Here is a 25,267-nt window from a genome sequence, read left to right on the forward strand (position 1 = left end):
CACTGATTGGAAGAATTTTGTCTTTGTTTCCCACTTTGCTTGCTTTCTTTTATTTGAAGGATTAACTTGTGAAAGTATTTCCAAAGTGGTGCCCACTTAAAAAAACAAACAAAAAAAACAAAATATATATACATACAGGCGGAACCGTGGAGCAGCTGGAAAGCGTTGGGATCACAGTTCCGAGGACCCGGGTTCAATCCTGGCCCTCCCTGTGTGGAGTTTGCATTTTCTCCCTGGGGCTGGGTGGGTTTTCTCGGGGTCACTCCAGTTTTTTCCACGTTCCAAAAACATGCAAGATCAATTGGACACTCTAAATTTCCCCTAGGTGTGATTGTGGGTGCGGGTGTTTGTCTCCATGTGCCCTGCGATTGGCTGGCAACCGGTTCAAGGTGTACCCCGCCTTCTGCCCGTTGCCAGCTGGGATAGGGATCCAGCACTCCCCGCGACCCTTGTGAGGATAAGCGGCTCAGAAAATGGACGGATAGATGAATTTCAATGGAATTACAGTAGCGACGGGTGGAGTCAAACGAGGACAGTCATGCAGTACGGTCATGAATCGATTGTTTAAGAAAAACGTGGTGAGTGGAAGCACATGGTCCGGATTGGAAAACGACAGTCCAAGAATTACTTTGGCATTTTTGAGCATTAGTCACACGCGGCGGCATGTACAGTATGTACACTCGCATTGATGTCTGTACTTAATATGTACAGAAAAAAGCATGACCCCGATTAGCTTAGTTTAGCTTATCTGGGTTCAAACGCTCCTTTTTTTTTTTTTTTTTTTTTTTTAAATCTGTAGCTGAAGCCCACATGCTGTATGTTTGTTTTGAACTAGTATGAGGTTCATGTCAAATAAAGCACACTTTGGTGAATAATTCTAATAATGTATTCATAAAGAGGACTTAGTAGGATTTTGCACACATAAGACTGATGCCAATTTGTAGGAAATTGACATATTTTGGTTTCATTTTCAAATTTTTGTTATTTGGTGGCCACGTATCGTTTAGTCTATCCATCCATCCATCCATTTTCTTTGCCGCTTATCCTCACGAGTGTCACGGGGAGTGCTGGAGCCTATCCCAGCTGCCAACGGGCAGGAGGCGGGGTACACCCTGAAGTGGTTGCCAGCCAATTGCAGGGCACATGGAGGCAGACAACAGTCGCACTCGCAATCACACCTAGGGGCAATTTAGAGTGTCCACGTCAGCGTTTAGTCTCATTTTTTTTTTTTTAAATTTGACTTAAAGCTTGATATCAGATTTTGTAAAAGGAAGGTGGACATTGGAAGTTATGTATTTCAAAAGGGGATGCACATTTGTAGGAAACTGACAACGTACATTGAACACATAAAATGATGTAGTAGAATTTTGTGTGGAAAAAAATGGATCCAAATTAGATGCAGGCTGATATTTATTGGATTTGTAGTGTTACAATCAGTTTAAAAACTCTCAACAATGGAAAATATTTGCAAACAAAGAGCTTTCTCTCTCTCTGTTTTCGCTTTTCTGCGTGGCGCCCTGTCAGGCAACTTTGCAGTGGGCCCGGGTGGCATTCGCGGTCCTGAACCCGAGGTAACTGGCAATGTCACGGACAGCTGGCACACCGCGTGCCCCCCCCCCAAGCGGGAGTTAAAAAAAAAAAAAACATGTTTTCTCGGCTTGGCCTGCGGAGGCAAACAAAAACTACGCAATAGCCTCGCTGCTGACCTTGAACACAATGAGTGACTAATGAGGCTTTATCGCTGTAAATGTGTGTTCCTGTTTTTATCAAAACCCAAACTGTTTTTGTCAGATACTCGGGGTTGTGCAATCCCAGACCCCCCCACCCCACCAAAATGTTCCATAACTGAACTTTTGGTGATGCACACGTGAGAACTTCACGATTGATGGCACTCTATCGTACTTAGTTGGATAAAACCCTAATACTATGCCTGCGATTGGGTGGCAACCAGTTCAGGGTGTACCCCGCCTCCTGCCCGTTGACAGCTGGGGTAGGCTCCAGCGCGCCCAGCGACCCTTGTGAGGGTAAGCGGCAAAGAAAATGGGTGGATGAATTTACAATTTAACAGATTCCAATATAGGCATGGTGGAAATGGGGACCTGATCGCTGAGGTTGTCTGAAGTTGTCAATTGACTTTTCTGTTCCTTGGATCAATGGCTCAGATCTGTTCTTTTAAATGTGAAATGGATAACGCGGTTTAGAGGGGGCGTTAGCTAGCGGGCTAGCCATTTTGCTTTGTTAAATTTGTCCCGGCCAAGGCATCCACACACTCGGCGATGGAGGTTTAGTTGCCAATCTGTCCTGGTAGAACTGGTTACTGCTGTACATCTTGTGATCTTTTCTGTACAGCTATTTATGACATCCACTCAATTTGTCCTTCTCACCCACAGGATCTGCTGGATTAAGTAAACCTTTTAGTATATACCTGCCGGTACAACACCAAACACATTTTTTTGGGTCATGATTTCAATTCAGGTCAGCAGGAGTCGTTCACTTTACTAGGACCAAGAAGTACCGTGGTCTGTATTAGCAAGCGGTGGTCTCAGGCTCCCTGGAAAGGTCTTTTTGGGGATTCTGGAAATGAGGGTACATTTGGAAATCGAATCTCAGATTCAGAATCAGCAGTGTGTTTTCATCCTGGCTGTAGAACAGTAAACCAGTTCTACATCCTCAGCGGGGTCGTGGAGTGCGCGTGGGAGTGACCGCAACCAGTCTGCTTGTGCTTTGTTGGATTGGAGAAGACATTCAACCCTGTCCCTTGCCGAGTCTTGTAAAGTGTCCTCAGAGAGTAGCGAGTACCGGAACCCATGATATGGGCAGTTTGGTTCTTGTACCACCAGAGTTTGGTCTGCTTTACTGACAGTAAGTGGGATTCTTTGGCATTGAGGCTAAGACTCTGTGAAGTCTGCCCTTTGTCACCGATCTTATTCATAACTTTTATGGACAGAATTTTTAGGCACAGCCGAGGCATTGAGGTTGTCCGGCCTCATAATTACATATCTGCTTTTTGCCAGTGACGTGCTTCTGTTGGCTTCACAAAGCTGCAGTCTTCAACTCTCACAGAAGTGCTTCACACCAGGGTGTGAGATGAAAATCAGCATCTCCAAATCTGAGGGCATGGTCCACAGTTGGGAAAAGATGCAGTGGCCTCTCCAGGCCAGGAATGAGATCCTCCAGTTCAAGTATCTTGGGGTCTTGAGGGAAGAGTGGAGCGGGTGATCGATGTGTGGGTCGTAGCATCTGCAGTGATGCAGACTTTGTAGTCTGTAGTGGTGAAGAAGGAGTTGCCGAAAGGCTGAAAGATCTTGGTCGATATATGTTCCTCCGCCCGTCTATGGTCACGAGCTGTGGGTCTTGTCCGAAAGAACAAGATAATCGACACAAGCGCCGGAAATCTGTTTTCTTCAGCAGGGTGTCCAGGATCTCCTTTAGAGAGAGAGTGGAGAAGCTCGGTCCGAGCCGCTGCTCCTCTACATCGAGAGGAGCCAGATGAGGTGGCTCGGGGATCTGGTTAGGATGTCCCCTACCCGGACACCTCCCTGGTGAGGTATTCCGGGTACGTCCCACAAGGAGGAGGCCCAGGGGATGACCCAGGACACGCTGGCTATGAAACGCCTCATCGTTCTCCAGGAAAGACTTGACGAAGTGGCTGGGGATGAATGTCTGCCCTTTTCTGCTTAAGATGCTTCCCAGATTAGGAGAAGAAAATGGAGGGAAGGATTGAAAGTCATGAAATATAGTGACAAATGAAATCAGATTTCTCAAGAAGGAATTTGGTGTTTGCAATATCAGTAAATAATGAAGAAAAACTGCAATTTTGGTACTGAGTTAAGTAGACACATTTGATTTGCTTTCGTGAACCTCAAAAACTGATGTGGCAGCCCAAAGATTGCCCCCAGGCCTTTGGTTTGACACATCCGGCCACTTTGATCATTTTTGATTGAATCCTGTCGTGTGCTTGCTCCACAGATGAGCGGCGGCTGATAGGCGGGATGATAAGCCAGACTCGTTCCAGATAGGAAGGCCCGCTGACCTTCTCCGGCACGTAAACCTGATGACTCAAACCGTTTCCAAATTGACCCACAGGTCAATGGGTTCGCCGATCAGGTTTATTTGAAGGTGCGGGGGCAGCGGGGGCGACGTTAAAGGGGGTTAACGCAGGCAATGCGCGCACGCAAAGATTGACATACATGTGCGAAAAGTACAACCGCACGTTCGCAAGCAAAATGGCGACCTCGGGGCAGGCGATTAGCCGGCTTGTCGCTCCCGCCGCTGTAACGGATTTGAACAGTCGAAGCAGCGGGCGCTCCCATAACAAGCGCTGACCTAGAATGCGAGGTGCCCCCTCGGTTCCAGCGCCCACCCTTTAAAAAGTCCGAATGAAAATATTTACAACAGAGCAGCAGCCGCGGTGAAGTAATGCAAGGAGCTCCGCCTTCCTCCCACTGATGTCTTACACAACATGTCCAATGGCGCTCCCACCGGGCCACTAAAACCGCGCTCATAAACATGTTGTTCCTTTACATGATAGCGTATTATCTCCCCCACTTCCATTCGACGGTGCGCCTAAAGTTGTGACCCCTGCGCGTACAACACTGAAGGGTGACCGAGGTCAAGAACAGATGCACAGTTCACAGAGAGTACAGTAACAGAGCTCTGTGAACTACATGAACCGAAGGTACGTTTACTCTGCCGCCCTCGACTAAAAACAACTTTTTATAGACAACCTCGGCACAATGATCCACGCTCAGATGGACCTGCAAAAAACAACTGCTGTAATATGCACGCTAGGCCACTAGTTGGCAAAAGTCTCGAGCCTGCACACCAATTGCCAGTCCTCCAGGTTCTTTTCCCGAAACCTTTTGGGATATTTTGGAAATTAAGAGGCTGGTAAAATATTGTTTTTCTTTATGGCCTTAAGCAATGTTCAAAACGATACCCTTTTCCCAGGCAGAAAGTTGGAATGTGAACAGCTTTCTCTCCTTTTTTTCTCCCCAGTTAAAAATGGCATAACCAACATCCAAAACAGTATTTTTTTCCCATAGTCATCATATTTTTCTCATAAAAAAACAAAAAACTGAACAGGTTGAACAACACAATTATTAATTTTTTTTTACCAGTTAAATATGGTATAAATAACATTCAAAACAGTATTTTTTCCCCATAGTCATCATGTTTTTCTCATAAAAAAACAAAAAACTGAACAGGTTGAACAACACAATTATTACATTTTTTACCAGTTAAATATGGCATAACTAACATCCATAACAGTATTTTTTTTAATATAGTCATCATATTTTTCTCATAAAAAAACTAAAAAATGAACAGGTTGAACAGCACAATTATTACATTTTGTTCCCAGTTAAAAATGGCATAACCAACATCCAAAATGGTATTTTTTTCCCCATAGTCATCATATTTTTCTCATAAAAAACTAAAAAATGAACAGGTTAAACAGCACAATTGTTAAATTTTTTCCCAGTTAAAAATGGCATAACCAACATCCAAAACGGTATTTTTTTTCCCCCATAGTCATCATATTTTTCTCATAGTAAAACTAAAAAATGAACAGATGGAACAGCACAATTATTACATTTTGTTCCCAGTTAAAAATGGCATAACCAACATCCAAAACGGTATTTTTTTCCCCCATAGTCATCATATTTTTCTCATAGTAAAACTAAAAAATGAACAGGTTGAACAGCACAATTATTACATTTTCCTCCAGCTAAAAATGGCAAAATGAATAAATGTCCAAAACAGCACCCCTTTTCCCATTTCTTATGAAAATGAATGTCTAAAACAATAACAAAAACGTCTTTATAATGTGCAAAAATGATTACGGATTCCGGATTAAAAAAACATTGATTATTTTTTCCTTGCTACAGGCAGTGAAAATAAAAGTTAAAAGTTAAAAGTTGTGAAAATGAAAAGCTTTAAAAAGTGGAAGTTGAGATAAACTTTTTCCCAATCAAAACCAGCAAAGGTTATTTGTGCGTGAAACCATTTTTTTCCAAAGTGAAAGTTTGTTGATGGATTTCTTTTGCGAAACCATCGCTTTGGAGCGTTCCGGAACATTTCCAACATCGTCGTTTGATGTATGCAACATCATTCCATCTCTTAATCTTTCTCGGTGACTCTGGCAAAGCATAAAATTTCTTGACATGCACCCAAATTCTAATGTCACAAAACGTAAACGATGCAAGGCAAAACCAAAACCCAACATTTGAGCACGGATAATTCATTTCCAGTGACGGAGGCGGCTGCCGGAGCGCGAAGGAGATCTCGGCGAACCGGCCGACCCCGTAGCGGTTGCCCTCCGACTCCGATTCCGAATCTGGGTCGGGATTCCCTGGATGGAGGAGGACCCGGCACCTTTATTCTTTGGCAGGAAGAGAGCCCCTTGCTGTTTGCGGTAGTAATGGATAGGCTGACAGACGAGGTTGGACTGGAATCCCCTTGGACCATAATGTTCGCAGATGATATTTTGATCTGCAGTGAAAGCAGGGAGCAGGCGGAAAGATGGAGGCACGCACTGGAAAGGAGAGGAATGAAGATTAGCTGAAGTAAAACAGAATATATGAGCATGAATGACAGGGATGGAGGAGGAAGTGGGAAGCTCCAGGGTGAAGAGATAGCGAGCGAGGACGACTTCAAATACTTGGGGTCAACAATACAGAGCAATGGAGAGTGTGGTAAGGAAGAAGTGAAGAAACGGGTCCAAGCGGAGTGGAAGAGTTGGCGGGAGGTGTCTGGTGTTCTATGTGACAGAAGAGTCTCTGCTAGGATGAAGGGCAAAGTCTATAAAACAGTGGTGAGGCCGGCCATGATGTACGGATCAGAGACGGTGGCACTGAAGAAACAAGGAAGTAAGCAGAACTGGAGGTGGCAGAAATGAAGACCTTGAGGTTCTCGCTTGGATGGGATTAGAAATGAGCTCATTAGAGGGACAGCCAAAGTTGGATGTTTTCTAGACAAGGTTAGAGAGAGCAGACTTTGATGGTTTGGACATGTTCAGAGGCGAGAGAGCGAGTAAGAAGGGTGCTGATTATGGAGCTGCCGGGCAAACGAGGGAGAGGAAGACCAAAGCAAAGGTTGATGGATATTGTGAGGGAGGACATGAGGAGAGTGGGTGTTGGAGAGGAAGATGGACGAGATGGGCTTAGATGGAAAAAGATGACACGCTGTGGCGACCCCTAAGGGGACAAGCCGAAAGAAGAAGAAGAAGAACAACAACAGGCAACAAGCAGACGTTGGTGGTATGTTCCAGGCCAAGAGGAAATCTGTATGTGGGCACTTTTAGACCAGGACCTGCCAGCGTGCAGCAGTAAAGTTAAATTTTAGGTGTGGGGTGGGAAGAGAAGCTACAAATGCCGCACAGGAACCCCGATTTACAGCATTGTGAGGCAGAGATGCCAGCCACTAGCACACCGTGCCGCCGCCGTGTATTCCGATCAAAGCTAAAAGATCCAAAACAAACACCACGTGACGGGCATTATGTCACCTTTGCCACCTCGGCCCCAGTCAACTCGTTGATGACATTGTTGGCGCACTTCGCCACACTATGACCCGAGCCCGTGGGGGTGAATTTGTCCAAGTTTTGACCCCCAGATACAGCGTGTACTACCGCGGCCTCCCTTCCGTCAACTCATCGCCCCGCTGCCTGTCGGCCTTATCTTATCACAATAAACACTGGTCCTTTTGATGGATGTCATCATGGGCCGGTGTGTTGCCAGCACAGCAAACTAAATACGAACGAAATAAAACTCAAATAATGGCGAACCTTCACCCTTTGAAGATGACTTCTTTTATTGATATGTATTTTTTGGGTGATTAGCCATCATGTGTTTGCTTGTATGCTTTTTGCATTAGCGTCCCAAAGCACATTGTACTTCAGCAGCCAAGAAAACAACGGCAATGGACTGAAATTCTCTTCAGGTCTTGCTAGGTCCCCCTGCTAAAGAAAGTGCATGTCAAGGCCTGGTTTAAGTTCGTCATTGAATATCTAAATTATTTGGTTGCGGATTCATCGGACGGCATTACAAAAAAAACCCTGAAGAAAAAAAAAAAAGATGTTTAAAGCGCAGCCAAACCTTAGATGTCAAAACTTCTTTTACATTGTCAACACACATATCTCATTTAAATGTTTGCTTTTTACTTAAATCTTCAAAGTATTCTTAAAAAGAAACATTTAAAACCCCATCTCCCCGCCTCGGGAGGCCGCCATTTTTACATCATTACGTGTGCAAAAGTCGTGCAAAAGTGTAAGTGAAAGCAAAATGACGTCGCAGTTAATGTAGCTACTAGTTTATTATCTTACATCTGAGCATAGTTTGTTACAAAATGATGTGTATGAACTGCAACTGTGTTAAGCTGTCCTAAAGAGTGCAGATTCCATCCATCCATCGATTTTTCTTTGCCGCTAATCCTCACGAGGGTCGTGGGGAGTGCTGGAGCCTATCCCAGGTGTCAACGGGCTGGAGGCGGGGTACACCCTGAACTGGTTGCCAGCCAATCGCAGGGCCCATAGAAACAAACAACCAATCGCACCCGCAATCACACCTAGGGGCAATTTAGAGTCTCCAATTAATGTTGCATGTTTTTTTTGGAATGTGGGAGGAAACCGGAGTGCCCGGAGGAAACCCACGCAGGCACGGGGAGAACATGCAAACTCCACACAGGCAGGTCTAGGATTGAACCCGGGACCCCAGAACTGTGAGGCCAACGCTTTACCATCTGAGCCACCGTGCCACCCTTCATAAATTATAATAAAGCTTAAATTAGCAATACAATGAACTTTTAACATTGGGCAAAAGTGGTGCATGCGACCCCAGTGTGACCCCAAAGAACACCCTGGATGCAGAAAAAGCATGTCGGTGGAAAAATTATGTTTTGGGGGTACAGAGTGGCAAATGAATGGTGACATACGCACTCCGATCTTATTGGAGAGCCTCCATTTAATCATAATAATGAACAATTAAAAAAATTGGAGCCTTGATTTCCTTTTAAGTGGGCAAACTTTTGAAATTCAGCGGGAGAATAAGTCGTCATTTCCCCCCACCGCGTGAGTCAAGATCCTCACCGGGAAGCGCGAACTCGATGAACTGGAAAGAGCTCCCGATTCATGCGGGAATTTCGGAGCTGTCACGCATCTAAATCCGCCGCAGCGGAGGATTATGTTTGTCAGAGGGCGATTAAGTCGGTCCGCCAAAAAAACGGACACTCCCACCGCCTTCGGAATGCGACGTTTTTCTGTCCGAGGCCTGTGATTGATCGCGAGCCAGCCGGGAATGAAGGAAATGCGTAAGGTCAAGGTGAACACGGGGGCGGGGGGGGGGGGGCGAACTTACACCCGTTTGCTCCCCCCCGCGGTGCAATGTTTGACTTTGAGGGCGATACGGTACAGTGCATGGAGCTTTCATAGGAAATTTGGTTACAATCAGCATAATCAACAGCACATGCGGACAAGGTTACGCTCTCACTGGTAGGAGCAACAAGTACACTTATTGGAAGGGAGAATGGAAAAAAGGACAATTTGGGAGATATCAAAATGCTTTTATTTCTATTCAGTTATACAGGCGGCACGGTGGCGCAGCTGGAAAGCGTTGGCCTCATAGTTTTGAGGACCTGGGTTCAACCCCAGCCCTCCCTGTGTGGAATTAACATGTTTTTCTCCGGGCACTACGGTTTCCTCCCACATTCCAAAAACGCGCAACATTAATTGGACACTCTAAATTGCCCATAGGTGTGATTGTGAGTGCGGCTGTTTGTCTCCATGTGCCCTGTGATTGGCTGGCAACCAGTTCAGGGTGTACCCCGCCTCCTGCCTGCTGATAGCTGGGATTGGCTCCAGCACTCCCCGCGACCATTGTGAGGATAAGCGGCTAAGAGAATAAATGGATGAATGGATGAATATACAGAAAACTGTATATGTAGTTTGACATTTTCTGCAACTTCTCATCTTTAGTAAACTCAACCACCTCAAAATTGTTCAACTTTAGAACAAAATGTTCAAGCCAACATCAGGCTGCGTTTGTTTGACCTTTACATACTTACTTAATTCGTGGGCAGCGTCTCATTTTTGGGACATCATGACGCATTATATCCTACAGCGTATCAAAATATGTAAGTGTTTTAATCTGAAGTCATAATTTGGTATCAGGAGAGGATAACTCATCGGTCAAAGTTAGCAAAGAGTTATTTCCCTTTCCTTCCTGACCCAACATGGCTGCCTCACTTTTTATCATATAACTTTACCATAAACGGAAAAAAAGTGTTATTTCCTTGATTGTGGCCTGTTAGGAGACTTTTATCTCGATAAGGCAAAAAAATTGCTACCCAGCCCATGAACGGGTTAATACATTGGACATTTTTTTTTTTTTAATGCATGTAGCACTCCCCGAATCCTAAAATGTTACTTTATGGAAGTAAGTATGTGCCGCCAGGATTTTGAAATTGAAATGCCACAGAAAGCAGGACTTGAATTTGAAATTTCCATAGTTGTATTTCAGTGTAACTTTTCAATGTCAACAATTCAACCGGCTACAATTTGCTGTCTGAAATTCAGTTGACTACAATTCGCTGTTGAAAATTTGCCGTCTGTGCCACCAGGAAGGGTCACTTCAGGTCAGAACCACACAGCCAGCCAATCCAGTTATCCTTTCTTAGTCACATGACGTCACATACTAAGAAACCGGAACTGGATTGGCTGGGTGTTCGGCTCTGACCTGAAGTAACCCTGCCTGGTGGCACAGACGGTGAAATTTGGACACCAAATTGGAGCCAGTCAAATTGTTAACATTGAAAAGTTACACTGAAATACAACGATTGAAAATTTGATTGCTTTACATTTCAAATTCAAATCCTGGTTTACTTCCATATTACTTTGTCACATTGCCTGTGTTGTCTGTACATATTTTTCTGATGAGGGACCAGTTAAGTTCACCCCCCCCCCTTTTTTTTTTTTCTTATCCTCTCTCCGCTCTGCCTCGTTTTCCATGAATGAAATGCACTTGCCGGTGACATCTGAGGACGAGAGCGGCCATTCTATCCGCAGACACTGCAGCCATTAATGAGGTTCTTTACGGCGGTCTCCCCCCACACCCACTTTTCACCTCCCAGCTAAGGCAACGTTGAGGATAAGGTTGGGCAGAGGTGAATCCGAAGCACGGCAGGAAATGACCCGTTTGTGGCTCGGAACACACACGCTCGTAGGCGCGCTCTTCCAGGAAAACGTGTTGCTTTTGATTCATAAAGTGAGAGTGAGCAAACAGCCGAGCCCCAAAATAAGTGGTGGGAGAGCGGTGGGCGGTGGGGGTGGGGGGGGTGCTTTTCAGGAACAGGCCCAACGACGCGAATACACATCCCGCCGCTCGTCGGCTGAAAAACATTCCTGAGCCCACGGTAACGCGATCGGGTTTCACTGCCGGCTGACGTAGTAAACACCAGCGGCGAGGAACTCGGAAGTCGGCTCGAAAACCATCAAAACAAGCGTGTCGGGACAATGCGGAGGCCCGAATCAATGTCCCGCGAGCGACGAGATTGCCGCCAGTGGAAAAAGTTTGTGTGAGGTATCCGCGTGCGGGTCGCTACAACAGTTATCGCGGCGGAGTTATTGGTCCCGCCTCCTCCATGTTGTCGGCACATGATGTTTACTCGCCTTTGCCTCTGCTTTCAAATCGCTTCCATGTCCTAAACAGGATGATGGCGCCGATTACGCCTGCAATCGATGATAAATCTCGAGCGGCGACGTTGCCGTTTAAGATTTGTTTTGACGGGGTTGCGGCGCGAGGAGGCGGAGGAGGAGGGAGGGAGGCATCGCCGCTTGTTTTTCTCCAAAGGCGAAGGGACCATGTGGTAAAGTTTAGTCCGCCACGTTAATCGCGTTCAATGCTCGTAAACAGGAAACAAACAGCCCTTAATTGACCAGGGTTCAGGTGCGTTACATCGTTTACGGCAAACCCTGCGTAGTCCGACGCACTGCGGGTATGAAAAGTCCACACACCCCTTTTCGAATGCCCCGGCTTTTATGATGTTGAAAAATGAGACCGAGATAAATCGTTTCCGGACCCCCCCCCCCCCCACCCCACCATCATTAATGTCAACTGTAATTTGGACAAAAGTCCTTTTCAAAAAACAAAAAAAAGGATGGAAAAGTCCAAATAAACAAGTGATAAATGTGGTTACACAAGCAAGGGACTCGCCACCATTCAAAGTGTCTTAAACTAAGCCTGAATCAAATTCCGCTGTGCTCGTATGCCAAAATGAAACACGGGTTTCTCCCTTTAAGATAGAAAGAGAACTCAGAACCAGGAGTCCAACCGCTGCTCCTCCGCATCGAGAGGAGCCAGACGAAGTGGCTCGAGCATCCGGTTAGGATGCCTCCGGAGGTTGTGCTGGGGCCGACCCACCTGGGTGAGGCTCCGGGGATAACCCGAGACACACTGGAGGGACTGTCTCCCTCCTGATCTGGGAAAAACTCGGCGTCCCCATAGAGGAACTGGTCGAAGTGGCTGGGGAGAGGCAAGTCTCCGCAGCCAGACCACGTAGAAAGTGGATGGATGGATCTCCTAATATGATTTCCCGACATTTCTGCGGTCAAATCTTACAGCGTGAGCCGTTCTTGTCTGCAAAGACCTTCCACAGCATCAGAGGGATTTCAGACTCCCAAGAGGCCGGCAGCAACATTCAAGGACCTGCGGGAATTTCCGACCTTATTACTTAGTACATGTGACGACAATACAACATCGTCCTCCTTTGTCTGGACGCAAGGTTCAGGTGGCAAGCCTTAGACACGATGATGCAATTTATGAACAGTTCGAAATGCCTGTGTGGCGTTTGCATGTTCCCCCCGTACCCTGCGTGGGTTTTCTCCGGGCACTCCGATTTCCTCCCACATTCCAAAAAAAAACATGCAACATTAATTGGAGACTCTAAATTGCCCCTAGGTGTGATTGCGGGTTGTTCATTTCCATGTGCCCTGCGATTGGCTGGCAACCAGTTCAGGGTGTACCCCACCTCCTGCCCGATGATCGGCGGGATAAACTCCAGTACGCCCGCGATCCTTGTGAGGATAATTGGCTCAAAAGATGGATGGATGGGTTGTGGAGATTACAGTTTACATTAATGATTGAAAAAGATTTACAATTATTTACGTTTTCATTTTGTTACAGCCCATTGTCGACCGCGGCTCTCTCGCCCCACATGCGAGGGGGCGTTTAGTAACCCGCTCGATTAATATCATTATTATTTCTCGTCAATAAAACATCTTCTCGATACCATATACGCTGCCGAAGCACAAAAACACAACACGCGGCACACGTTGTAGTTCCTACTTGGGCTGGAACTACGACGGAACACGCGGTAGCAGACCACGGACGGAGACCACCGTGGATAAAGCGGGTGGGTGGGTCGGGGAGGGGGGGGGACTGGGGCTCGGGGTGAGCGGGTTGATAACAGGCATCACTTTCCTTTTTGTTGGCACAGAGGAGGTCGACCAGTGCATACTTTTGAGCTCGTTCACTCATTTACCGACACCACACCACCCCCTTTAACCCCTTCACACGCGTGAGCACACACACACACACGTTTCTATAGCCTTCATGTCACGAAGTTTTTTTTTTTTTTGTAACACTACTGGGATTTGTTTCCCCACAAAGCAAGTAAGTAAACAACTTAGTGTGTGTGTGTGCGTCCCCCTCCCCTTTGCCCCCACACACATATACAATATGTGGGATACCTCACACACACACACACACACGCATGCAGAGATGTAAGAGTTCATAGCAGGGTACACGAGGACCCCTCTGAACTCTCCATGTTGGCCCCTTTCCAAGGAATATCTCACCTCGGAAGCGCATAACGGCGGAGTCTTCGTGCTCTCCTTATGCCTCCAAGCACACACATGTTTCGAAAAAAAAAACCACACACACACCAAAAAAAAAAAAAAAAAATATCCCACAGACGTAAATTCCAAAACAAGCGAGGGGAAACGGCGAGCGCGCCGAACACATTTGTGAGCTCCCCGCTTTTGATCCTTAGGACTCGGTGACCCCCGGGCGACACCCCGTGCGGTACCGGGGGTCCAGACAGATGTGGTAAACCGGCACCGCCCGATAGAGCGAAAAGATGTGGAGATAAAAAAGATGAAAGGGTGGGACCCGCACGGGCCCACACGAAATGTCGTGGGAAGATAGCGTGCGTAAAACGCGCGTCACGACACACACACGTATGGACATTTTTACATTTTTTTTTCGGGATGGGTCAAAATTGGGAACAACCATGTTTACGTTCATAAGAAAGATATGTGCAGTGGAATATTATCCTTTACTAAAGTGTTTTCATCCCTTTTCCATCGTTCGCTTCCTAAAAACAAGGCAAAATATGAATGTTGCACTAAAAAGAGAAAGAACAAAGCTAAGTAAATATTCATTTTTGTATTTCATTGAAATTACAGCTGCACGTGTGGATCAACTGGTAAAGTGTTGGCCTCACAGTTCTGAGGACCTGGGTTCGATCCCTGTGTGGAGTTTGCATGTTCTCCCCGTGCCCGCGTGGCTTTTCTCCGGGCACTCCGGTTTTCTCTCACATCCCAAAAACACGCAACATTAATTGGACACACTAAATTGCCCCAAGGTGTGACTGTTTGTCTCCATGTGCCCTGTGATTGGTTGGCAACCAGCTCAGGGTGTACCCCGCCTCCTGGCCGTTGACAGCTGGGATAGGCTCCAGCACTCCCCGCAACCCTCGTGAGGATAAGCGGCTCAGAAAATAGGTGGATGGATGCATTTTGCTGACTACAGTACAGTGCACTCCAGCTATTTGTGAGGAGCAGGACGACAAATGGTGAATTTTTTTAAAACCCACCAAATTTTTGAATAACCGACGACGTACCACCAATAAGTGCACCCATCCGGCCACTGCCTGAGCCGCTTATCCTCACAAGGGTCGCGGGGAGTTCTGGAGCCTATCCCATCTTTTAACGGCCAGGAGGCGGGGTGCACCCTGAGCTGGTTGCCAGCCAATCACAGGGCACATAGAAACAAACAGCCAATCGCATACACGATCACACCTATGGGCAATTTAGAGTCTTCGATGAATGCGTGTTTTTGGGACGTGGGAGCAAACCGGAGTGCGTGGGGGAAAAGTCACGCAGGGATAGGGAGAACATCCAACCGCCACACATGTTGGGCCGGGATTTGAACCCCGGTCCTCACAACTGTGAGGCAGATGCTGTAACCAGTCATCCACCATTCCTTCCTGCCAACAAGTGTTTTCCATTTAAAAAAAAAAAATAATAATCTGACCAAAAATCGATGAAAAAAAAAATCAGTACACCGTATTTTCAGCATCATAAAGCATCACGCGATTATGAAGGGCACGCTAAGACAAACAGAACTCGTCTGATGTGGTCGGGCTGAATGTTTTGAATTTGGTAATCTCGCGACTGCAGTAGGTGCCGACGACGGCCATCTTTTCTTTGTAATCCGCTGGCGGTTGCTGTGGCCCGGGTGGAGAGACGAGACTTTTTCGTAAAACGAAAGCGCCAAGACAGACCTCCTTGAAAGTGCTGGATCTTCATGTCTTTCTTGCCTCTAGTCCAGGGGTGTCAAACAAATTTTTGTGGTGGCCCAGATTGTAGTTCTGGTTTACCCCAAAGGGCCGTTGTGACTGTGAAACCATAAAATTCTTTAATGGCCTCATCATATTCACCCATGAAATTTATGAAGTAGTTTTGGAATCAGAAATCAAGGGTAATGGGTTTTTCAACTATTGTTCATGTTTGGTAACACCAACATGCTTGCGATATCTCAATGTTATCATTTAGAATCTTATAATTTGAAATCTTGATACAGATTTTTAGCAACAATCGTGGAAGTTGACACGTGTGATTTGCCGTCGGATCTGGCCGCCGGGCCTTGGGTTTGACACCTGCGCTGTAGTCGAATGCTGCCTGCAGAGACTCTTTTCCCGGCTGCTCTTTGTTTCATAATCCATTGTTCAAGTACGTCTTCTAACCTTCTCACCTCGCTCTATTCCCGCGGAAAGTCCGTTCCGTCCTCCTAACTTTCGTTCTCTTGATTCCTCCGCATCCACACCGTCGATTCATTGATGTTGTTTTCTTTCGCAGCGGCTCCGTTTCCATTTAAAACCGCGTAACCGAATAGCCTGCGGTGTGAATTGTTTCTCGCCTTCGCCGAAGCCGTTTTCCGTGGGTCGCTCGACAAACATGTTATTTTGCGCGGCGTCGCGGAGGTCAGCCGTACGTACCGTACACATGAACTAATGTTCTCCGATTGGCGTATCGCTGCCAGCGTACTGAGTGTACGCATTTACGTCTCCGTGTCAGCAGAAAAACACCCCAAAGTTAATCAATCACACCGCTTAACGCTAAAGTTTCTTTCGGCATGTCCCATTAGGGGTCGCCAGAGCGTAACATCTCAGATGAACGCTCATATTTGTTTGGCACAGTTTTTACACTGTATGCCCTTCCTGACGCAACCCCTATTGGAGAATAGATGTCAATGTCGCCCCCAAAAACATTTTTACAGATTTTGGAACTCATCGCACGCATAAGGCGCATCATCCTCCGTCCATCTATTTTCTTTGCCGCTTATCCTCACAAGGGTCGCGGAGAGCGCTGGGGGCTATCCCAGCTGTCAACGGGCAGGCACCCTGAACTGGTCGCCAGCCAATCGCAGGGCACATAGAGACAGACAAACAGCTGGACTCACAATCAGACCTATGGGCAATTTAGAGTGTTCAATTAATGTTGCATGTTTTTCGGATGTGGGAGGAAATCCGAGTGGCCACCCGGAGAAAATCCACGCAGGCACGGGGAGAGGATGCAAACTCCACAGAGGCGGGGTCGGGATTGAACCTGGGACCTCAAAACAGCACACCATTGATTTTTGAGAAAATGAAAGGCTTTTAAGTGTGGAAAATGCGGTAGGTAAATCCGTGGGTGCCAAACTGCGAATATGTGGGAATCTGTTCAATTTACTTTTCTTTTATTTACATTGTTGATGTTCTAAAAAGGCGGCACGTTGGCCTCACACTTCTGAGGTCCCGGGTTAAATCCCAGCCCCGCCTGTGTGGAGTTTGCATGTTCTCCCCGTGCCTGCGTGGATTTTCTCCGGGTGGGTACTCTTTCCTCCCACATCCCCCCCAAAAAAACAAGCAACATTAATCGGACACTCTAAATTGCCCCTCGGTGTGATCGTGAGCGCGACTGTTTGTCTCGACGTGCCCTGCGATTGGCTGGCGACCAGTTCAGGGTGTACCCTGCCTCCTGCCCGTTGACAGCTGAGACAGGCTCCAGCACTCCCTGTGACCTTTGTGAGGATAAGTGGCTAAGGAGATGAATGGATGTTCTAAAAAGAACTATTGAGATCACACATGACTACAGTAAATTGTGACCTCAAACAAACTGTGAATTTCAACCCTTAAAAAAGAAAAAAGAAAAAAAGGGAAAGACACTTGTTTTTCCTGAAGTGATGGAGGGGAAAAAAAAAGAGAGACTGCAGTGCACATGGAACATTTGTCCCTTGTTAAAATTACTCGCTAATGTGGATTGGATTAAACGCTACAACTGGTAATAAATAAGCAAAAAAAAAAAAAATTATAATTGGCTGCATGTGGACGCTTAGGCATCCATTTCCAGGTGCATTTACAACTGGCACGTTTTGCGTTTTTATTTTTTATGCACACACTTCGACCCGCTTCCTGCATGCCTTCCATTATCGTAAGCCGGGCTCGCCATTTGTTATCGTTACTTCCAACATCGGGGGCACTGCCAAACTTTCCCCTTTCATCGTAAATCATCACGTTTTTCTGTCTGACTCACCGCCACGGCAGACGCAGTATGCGCTCGTTTCCCAGAAACGAGCGTAAATCAATGTAATGTGCGAAGTGACAGAATCATAACTGCTTGTGTGTGCATGCGTGTGTGTGCGCAGGAAGATATTTAAGCCTGTAAAGAAATAGGTTAGAAAAACAAATATTACACAACAGGATGATTAAAGGAAAAAGAAAAAAAAATGCAACGCGGAATGAAGTAGTGGCTGCCACCACTTATTATCACAATATTTATGATAAGGGCTCCCTTATGTTTTGGGAGGAGTGGTGCGGGTTGAAGGTTAATATTATTGGTATGATGTTTCTGCTACTGCTCTTTTTAAAGCATTAAGCAGCTAATGGGCAATTTTTCCAAATCATTTATGAGCAGCACATTCTTTAGCGAACCTTTAATGTTGAACCGGATTTATAGGTTTTCATGCAGAAGTAATAAAAGGAAATTTCCTATCAAGTTGTTGTGGGCGGTCGCGATTTTGCACCGAGTGCGAGTTTTAGGATAATCCGTAATTTGTGTTTTAGTTGGGCTGATGCTGAACTGAAATGCTGTAGAAGTGACTGAAATGCCGGGAAATCCAGAACGGGGCACTTTTAACAGTGAAGAAAATAACTATTTGACCACCCTGCTGTATTGCAAGTTAGAAATATTGGATGGGGTCTGAAATTTTCATCGGAGGTGCATGTCCAATGTGAGAGAGATAATCTGTAAAGAAAAATTCAGAAATCACAATGTATGATTTTTTTTCAAGTTTATTTGTGTGAAAAAGCTGCAAATAAGTATTTGAACACCTGTCTTATCAGCTAAAATTCTGACCCTCAAAGACCTGTTAGTCCGCCTTTGAAAGTCCACCTCCACTCCATGTATTATCCTGAATCAGATGGACTTGTGTGAGGTCATGAACTGCATAAAGACACCTGTCCAGCCCACACAATCAGTAAGACTTAAACTTGTAACATGGCCGAGACCAAAAAGCTGTCCAGAGACACCAGAGACAAAATTGTACAACTCCACACGGCTGGTAAGGGCGACGGAGAAATTGCCAAGCAGCTTGGTGAAAAAAGGTTCACTGTTGGAGCAATCAGTAGAAAATGGAAGAGGCTAAACGTGACAGTCAATCTCAATCGGAGTGGAGCCCCATGCAAGATATCACCTCATGGAGTCTCAGTGATCCTTAGAAAGGTGAGGAATCAGCCCAGGACTACATGACAGGACTTGGTCAATGGGCTGAAAAAAGCTGGGACCATCGTTTCCAAGGTGACTGTCGGTAAGACACGAAGACATCATGGTTTGCAAAGATGCATGGCACGGAAGGTTCCCCTGCTTAAACCAGCACATGTCAAGGCCCGTCTTGAGTTTGCCAATGACCGTTTGGATGATACAGAGGAGTCATAGGAGAAAGTTTTGTGGTTAGGTGAGACCAAAAAGGATTTTTTTGGTCATAATTCCACTAACCGTGTTCGGAGAAAGACTATCCCAAGAACACCATCCCTACTGTGAAGCATGGGGGTGGTACCATCATGCTTTGGGGGTGTGTTTTTTTGCACATGGGACAGGACGACTGAACTGTATTAAGGAGAGGAAGACTGTGGCAATCTATTGTGAGATTTTGGTGAACAACCTCTTTCCCTCAGTCAGAGCATTGAAGATGGGTCGTGGCTGGGTCTTTCAACATGACAATGACCCGAAGCACACGCCCAGGAAAACCAAGGAGTGGCTCCGTAAGAAGCATATGAAGGTTCTAGCGTGGGCCTAGCCAGTCTCCAAACCTAAACCCAATAGAAAATCTTTGGAGGAAGCTGAAACTCCGTGTTTCTCAGCGACAGCCCCAGAAACCTGTCTCATCTAGAGAAGATCCGTTTGGAGGAGTGGGCCAAAATCCCTCCCGCAGTGTGCGCAAACCTGGTGAACAACTACAGGAAGCGTTTGACCTCTGTAATCGCAAACAAAGCCTACTGTACCAAATATTATCACTGTTTTTTTCATACTTATTTGCAGCTGTATCACACAAATAAATCATACATTGTGATTTCTGGATTTTTCTTTTTAGATTATATCTCTCACATGCACCTATGATGAAAATTTCAGTTTTTAATTTCTCCATGATTTCTCAGTGGGAGAACTCGCAATATAGCAGGGTATTCAAATACTTATTTTCTTCACTGTAAGTAATATGAAAACTGCTTCCCAAGATGCGGTGATGCGCTGACCACTGTCCAGCTGGAGTTTGAATTTTTCTAAAAGGACACAGAAGTGGGACACGTTGTTTTGTTGTTTTTTGTTCGACTTTGCGTGTGTGACGTTTGCGTGTTTTTTTGTTTTTTTTTTTGCGTCCACGCCGTACGATCGTCGGCGAGGGCAACGGGGCCGAAAAGCGACTGACCTCCCCACGCATGTTATTACACATCGATGAGGCCGCCCATCTGATCATTAACCCACTGTGTGTGTGTGAGAGTGTGTGTGTGTGTGTGTCCTCGGCACAGGCTGTTTTTTTCGCCACTGTCTTTCACTGGACCCCCATCGATTTCTCCCTGAAGCACCTCCTCAAGGCCTGCTTGCCAAAGGACTCTGCTCTTCACTTTTGCGGCTGTAAACTTGTTGTGCTCGCTCTTTTTTCGCCCTGAAAAACACGCCGCGCGTCGACACACACACACACTCTGATCGGGAATCAGCGTCACCGCAAAAAAAAAACAAAAAAACAAAAACCCTCCTCGTTAAAACAGCGAGGCGCAGTCGCTCCTAATAATGCATCGCTGACACTTTATTGGGTGGTAAATATTATTTCACTGTAACGGTAAGTCCCTCACACCCCCATTTTTCCCCCTCCCCGACTCCTGCCCGAAGAGAGCAGTTAAACGAAAGGCCTCTTAATGGCCTCTGCTGGGCTGTGAGCTCAGCCTCTGTGTGGCCTGCTATCATTTGTCTCCATTCACACAAGCAGGAGCTCTTTAAAAAGGGGGGAGGGGGGGGGGGGACAGTCCAAGAAAAAATACGACCGGGGAAACCGTTTGATCCGGGTTCGCCGTGCAAATTCCTTAAAGAGGTCCAAGCCTTCGAGGAAGCCTTGGTTACCATTGTGTTCATTGTCATGGCAAACGTCGGTTCATACGATGTTACGGCCGATCCTCTACTAAAGGTCGGCAGGTGGACCCCAGACCACGACAGTCCCACCACGGTGCTTAACTCGAGGGAAGCGGCATTTGTCTTGTTTTTGAATTTACAAACGCTTGACGCCATCTCGACCAAATAAATCGATCCTGGCGTCATCCGACCATGATCCAGGTGATCCAGGCCGGCTTGATGTTAGGCAGCATTGGTTTTTTTATTCGATTATTAGATACACAGAGAACAAGAGTCCTTTAACGAAAGGTGCCATACTGAACTTGGAGTAATTCCACTATTTGAGACTGTGAGAGCAATCACAGCAAAGTTAACACACCCGTGACTTTGTAACCCGGGCAAGTCCGATCGCATCGAGGCGGGGAGCCAAAATGGCTATTTAAGCGCTGCAGTAATGGAGACATTTTGTTTTGTTGTTTAGACATTAAAAGCTGTGTGGGGAGAGAAAACATGTAGACTGCTAAACAAACTGTGCCAAGGTTGTAGCGTAGTGTCATTTGTTCACTGCTCCCATTAAAAGAGTCACAGGCACATGTTGATTACTAGGTATGAAGGTCTATGTTCAGGTAACTGTGGATCGGTAGCTAGCGAGGTAGCTACTAAGATATTGAGTGGTAGCTAGGTCGTGTTCACGTCCAATCCAAAATGATGCTGTTCTAACCAGTTCACCAGTCCTTTAATTTCTGTTCAAAGAAAGTCCAAAGTAGCGCCGCAACGTTTTTGCGTTTGACCCGAGCTGTGTTGCCACTAGCTCGCACCCTGCGGGGAAAGGCAGGACGCGCCGGCAGCGCTGTCCCCTGCGCGTCCCCCTGAGGAAATGTACGTCTGTTTGTCATGAAAGCAAGTCTATCTGTCAACGTGACCAGATCACGTAAATATTACGTCGCTTGGCAGCCTCGTTTCTCCACTGTCTATCTACGTGTGTGTGTTCCTGGCCACTTGTCGTCCTTTTTTTTTGTGCAACCGCGGGTTTCTCTGCCAGGACAACTAGTAGCGTGTTGTGAAACTGGTCGATCACGTGGACGTCCCTTGTTGACGCCGCAAAATTCACCGTCCCCCAAAGTGATCATTGTTTACCCTGTAATGAGTTTTTTTGATATCATTTAAAAAGGCTTCTGGTCTTTGTTTTTAGGACGACTGTTTGCAGCCAGAACAGCTAGCTAGCTAGCAGACAGAAGATGTATAGATTAGCTAAGTACTGGACCTGAAGGTGGGAGGCACAGTTGTGTATTTTAATTAATGGGGAGGTCGTTAGTTAAATGTTGATAGATAAATAATGATATCTAGGTAGATGGGTAGTTATGAATAGGTAAGTTGAGTGCATATAAAAAGTTTACACACCCCTTTTCAGCTTCCAGATTTTTGTGATGTAAAAAAATTAAACAAAGACAAATTGTCTGAAAATGTATTCCACCATTTATATGACCTAGAACCTTCCATCCATCCATTTTCTTCACCGCTTATCCTCACGAGGGTCGCAGCGAGTGCTGGAGCCTATCCCAGCTGTCAACGGACAGGAGGCGCGGTACACCCTGAACTGGTTGCCAGCCAATCGCAGGGCACATGGAGACAAACAGCTTCACTCACAATCACACCTCGGGGCAATTTCGAGTGTCTAATTAATGTTGCATGTTTTGGGGGATGTGGGAGGAAACTGGAGTGCCCGGAGAAAACCCGGACAGGCACGGGGAGAACATGCAAACTCCACACAGGCGGGTCCAGGATTGAACCCGGGAATGAGGCCAATGCTTTACCAACCTATACAACTGAATTTGGGTCGGGTGGGCAATTGACCCCTCCGTGGATGTTGCGCAATCCGCGTCACTGACCAATCAGAGGCCAGAGATCTGCATAAACCACGCCCCTTTTGCTCCCGCCATTTTCTCTGACAACATTGAATGGTCCAGTATAGGTTTTGCTAGCGTTTTATCGCGTATTTGGGTTCTTTAACAATAGATATGGTTAAGAAGTGTAGTCACGGACTTTGTAATAGTGACGACAGGTATCCTGAAAGGCTAGTTGGTGGAGTTCGATTCGTACCCTTTCCAAAACCGAAGACCCAGTACGAAAAATGCCTTCGATGGATCAAACTTTGTGGAAGACCGCATCATCAACTAAATCCATCTAATACCAACCGGAACAGATATGTTTGCACGAAGGTATGCCTTATATTTGATTTTCAATACGTATCGTATAAATGAATTCGAAGTTCTTCGCTAGCATAACATTGCTACGTGTGAACGATTGACACACTTATTCTTTGTTGAGAGATATTTAGTGATGATCCGACTGCACAAACGTGTCGCTTTCTCTCCGGCTCGCGGTCGAAGCTTAACCAGACTGTGTTTGCACGAAGATATGGCCTAAATTTGATTTTTAATACACGTCTCGTATAAATGAATGAGACGTTCTGCGCTAGCATAACATTGCTACGTGTGAATGATTGAATGAAATCAGAAGCATGGCGTCTTTCTCAGTTAAGAATGTATTGTATTGTATTGTATTTGCCATTTTTACAAAGTGTTTGTCTTACGTCAGCGCACGCGGCGTGACGTCACTTCAGGAGGCGTGGTTAAGGGCCCTGTACGGAGGGGTCAATTGTTCCAAGAGAGAAGAAGTCGAAATCACCAACTGAGATAATGAGGTTGTACAAATATGCGCACCATCTCATAACCGGTGATGTCACTGTATCAAAAATTAATCAATCACGTTAAAACTCACGTGAAATGGGAGCACACCCGCTGCCATTTGAAGTGCCTCCGACAAACCACAAAAAAAAAAAAAAAAATCAATCAAAATCATATCAATAGTCTTTCATCATTATATGCTGTGCATACAACAAATTGACGAGTGCTTCTCCACATGGTGCGTGCGTAAATAAAATAGCATAAAAATCGAAGAACATCTTGGGTGAAAAGAACAAAACAAAAATGCTTACATCAAGGTACAGTTATTGCTAAAATAAATAAATACACATAATGTACTTTTCAGTCTTCTGCTCCCTGTCCAGGCTTTGGTCCAGCCAGATGTTCCAGTAGGCTTTTCCTGGTGCTTTTATTTCAGCCCAAGTCACTCACAAAGACCTTCTGTGGCATCTCAGGGATCGCATTATTTCAAGGTTTCAGTCACGAGTAGGATAAAATATATATACACAGACAGTCCTCGGGTTAAGACGGTCTCGACCTAAGACGTTTTGACTTTACAACGCCCGTCCCTCGTCCGCCATTTCGTCTGGCTAACGCTTGTCCGTGTTTGTGCGCCGGGAGTATCTTTGCATTTTTCGCCCTCCTTTTAAGGCATTATCGCCCCAAAGAATAAAGTTGTGACTTTTAGCAATGCTTCTGCAGCCAAAAGAAAATCCATGACCATGGAAACAAAGCTCAAGGTTGGTGAAAGGAGAGACACCGACACCACCAAGGCTTCAGTCGGTCGACCGCGGTGACAATTATTAAAGACAAAGCCCGTTTTTTAGCGCATGTGAAGTGTTCCGTTCCTATGTCGGATACACCGATCACAAAACATCATCTTGTTTATTTCATTGTATTTGTTTTTTGATACAAAGTATTTGGATGTAAATTCTGACTTTAATGGTTAAAGGCGCTACTGTTTGGAACGGATCTCAGTCGTAGACCGAGGACTCCCTGTATACGTATATACTCAAGGTGTTACAAACAGTATTCTGTGGACCTCAGTAAAGACAGTTGTCATCATCAAGTGGAGAAAATATGGAAAGACTGACATTTTTCAGAACAGGAAGTCCCTCAAACACTGCAGAAAATCCAAGAAGAAAACTGCTCAGGGAGGCTGCCAAGAGACCAGCAAGTAACAGTTTCTGGCAAGATCCGTTGCACTGCTTAGTACATCATGCGACAACAAGCGGCCATCTTCTTCGTACGTCTGTGATACGGGGCAGGAAGTGAAGACAGAAATATTGTCTCGATAGGTAAAAAGGCACGAAATCTCCCCGGCGCATGTAGGAAAATGAAAATTGAAGATTTGGGTGATAATGCCAAAAGATTTGTTTTGTGGAAACACAACACTGCTTATCACCAAAAGAACACCGACCCTACAGTGCAGCACGGTGATGGCAGCATCATGCTTTTGGGCAGTTTCTTTCTTTTCTCTTTTTTTTGACGATATAATAGTTCACATTAAAAATTACTTTTATTTTGTATTAACCGTACAAGGATTGGTACCATTCATATTGATAGGTTGGTATCGCCCATCCTACCGCCCCCCACCGCCCCTGGTGCCCTCGTCCTTCCCTGCGCGTGACACAGTTTCGGCGCGTGGCAT

The 25,267-nt window shown here is 45.9% G+C and overlaps 1 protein-coding gene across 2 annotated transcripts in view; it reads left to right on the forward strand.

Annotated features, from left to right (window-relative positions):
• The window catches only part of slc12a5a (solute carrier family 12 member 5a), a 201,388-nt gene that overhangs the window by 22,838 nt on the left and 153,283 nt on the right, over positions 1 to 25,267 (forward strand). The window lies entirely within an intron of this gene.

The sequence above is a fragment of the Syngnathoides biaculeatus genome, chromosome 10, assembly GCF_019802595.1.
Source record: "Syngnathoides biaculeatus isolate LvHL_M chromosome 10, ASM1980259v1, whole genome shotgun sequence".
In the NCBI taxonomy this organism is placed as follows: Eukaryota; Metazoa; Chordata; class Actinopteri; order Syngnathiformes; family Syngnathidae; genus Syngnathoides; species Syngnathoides biaculeatus.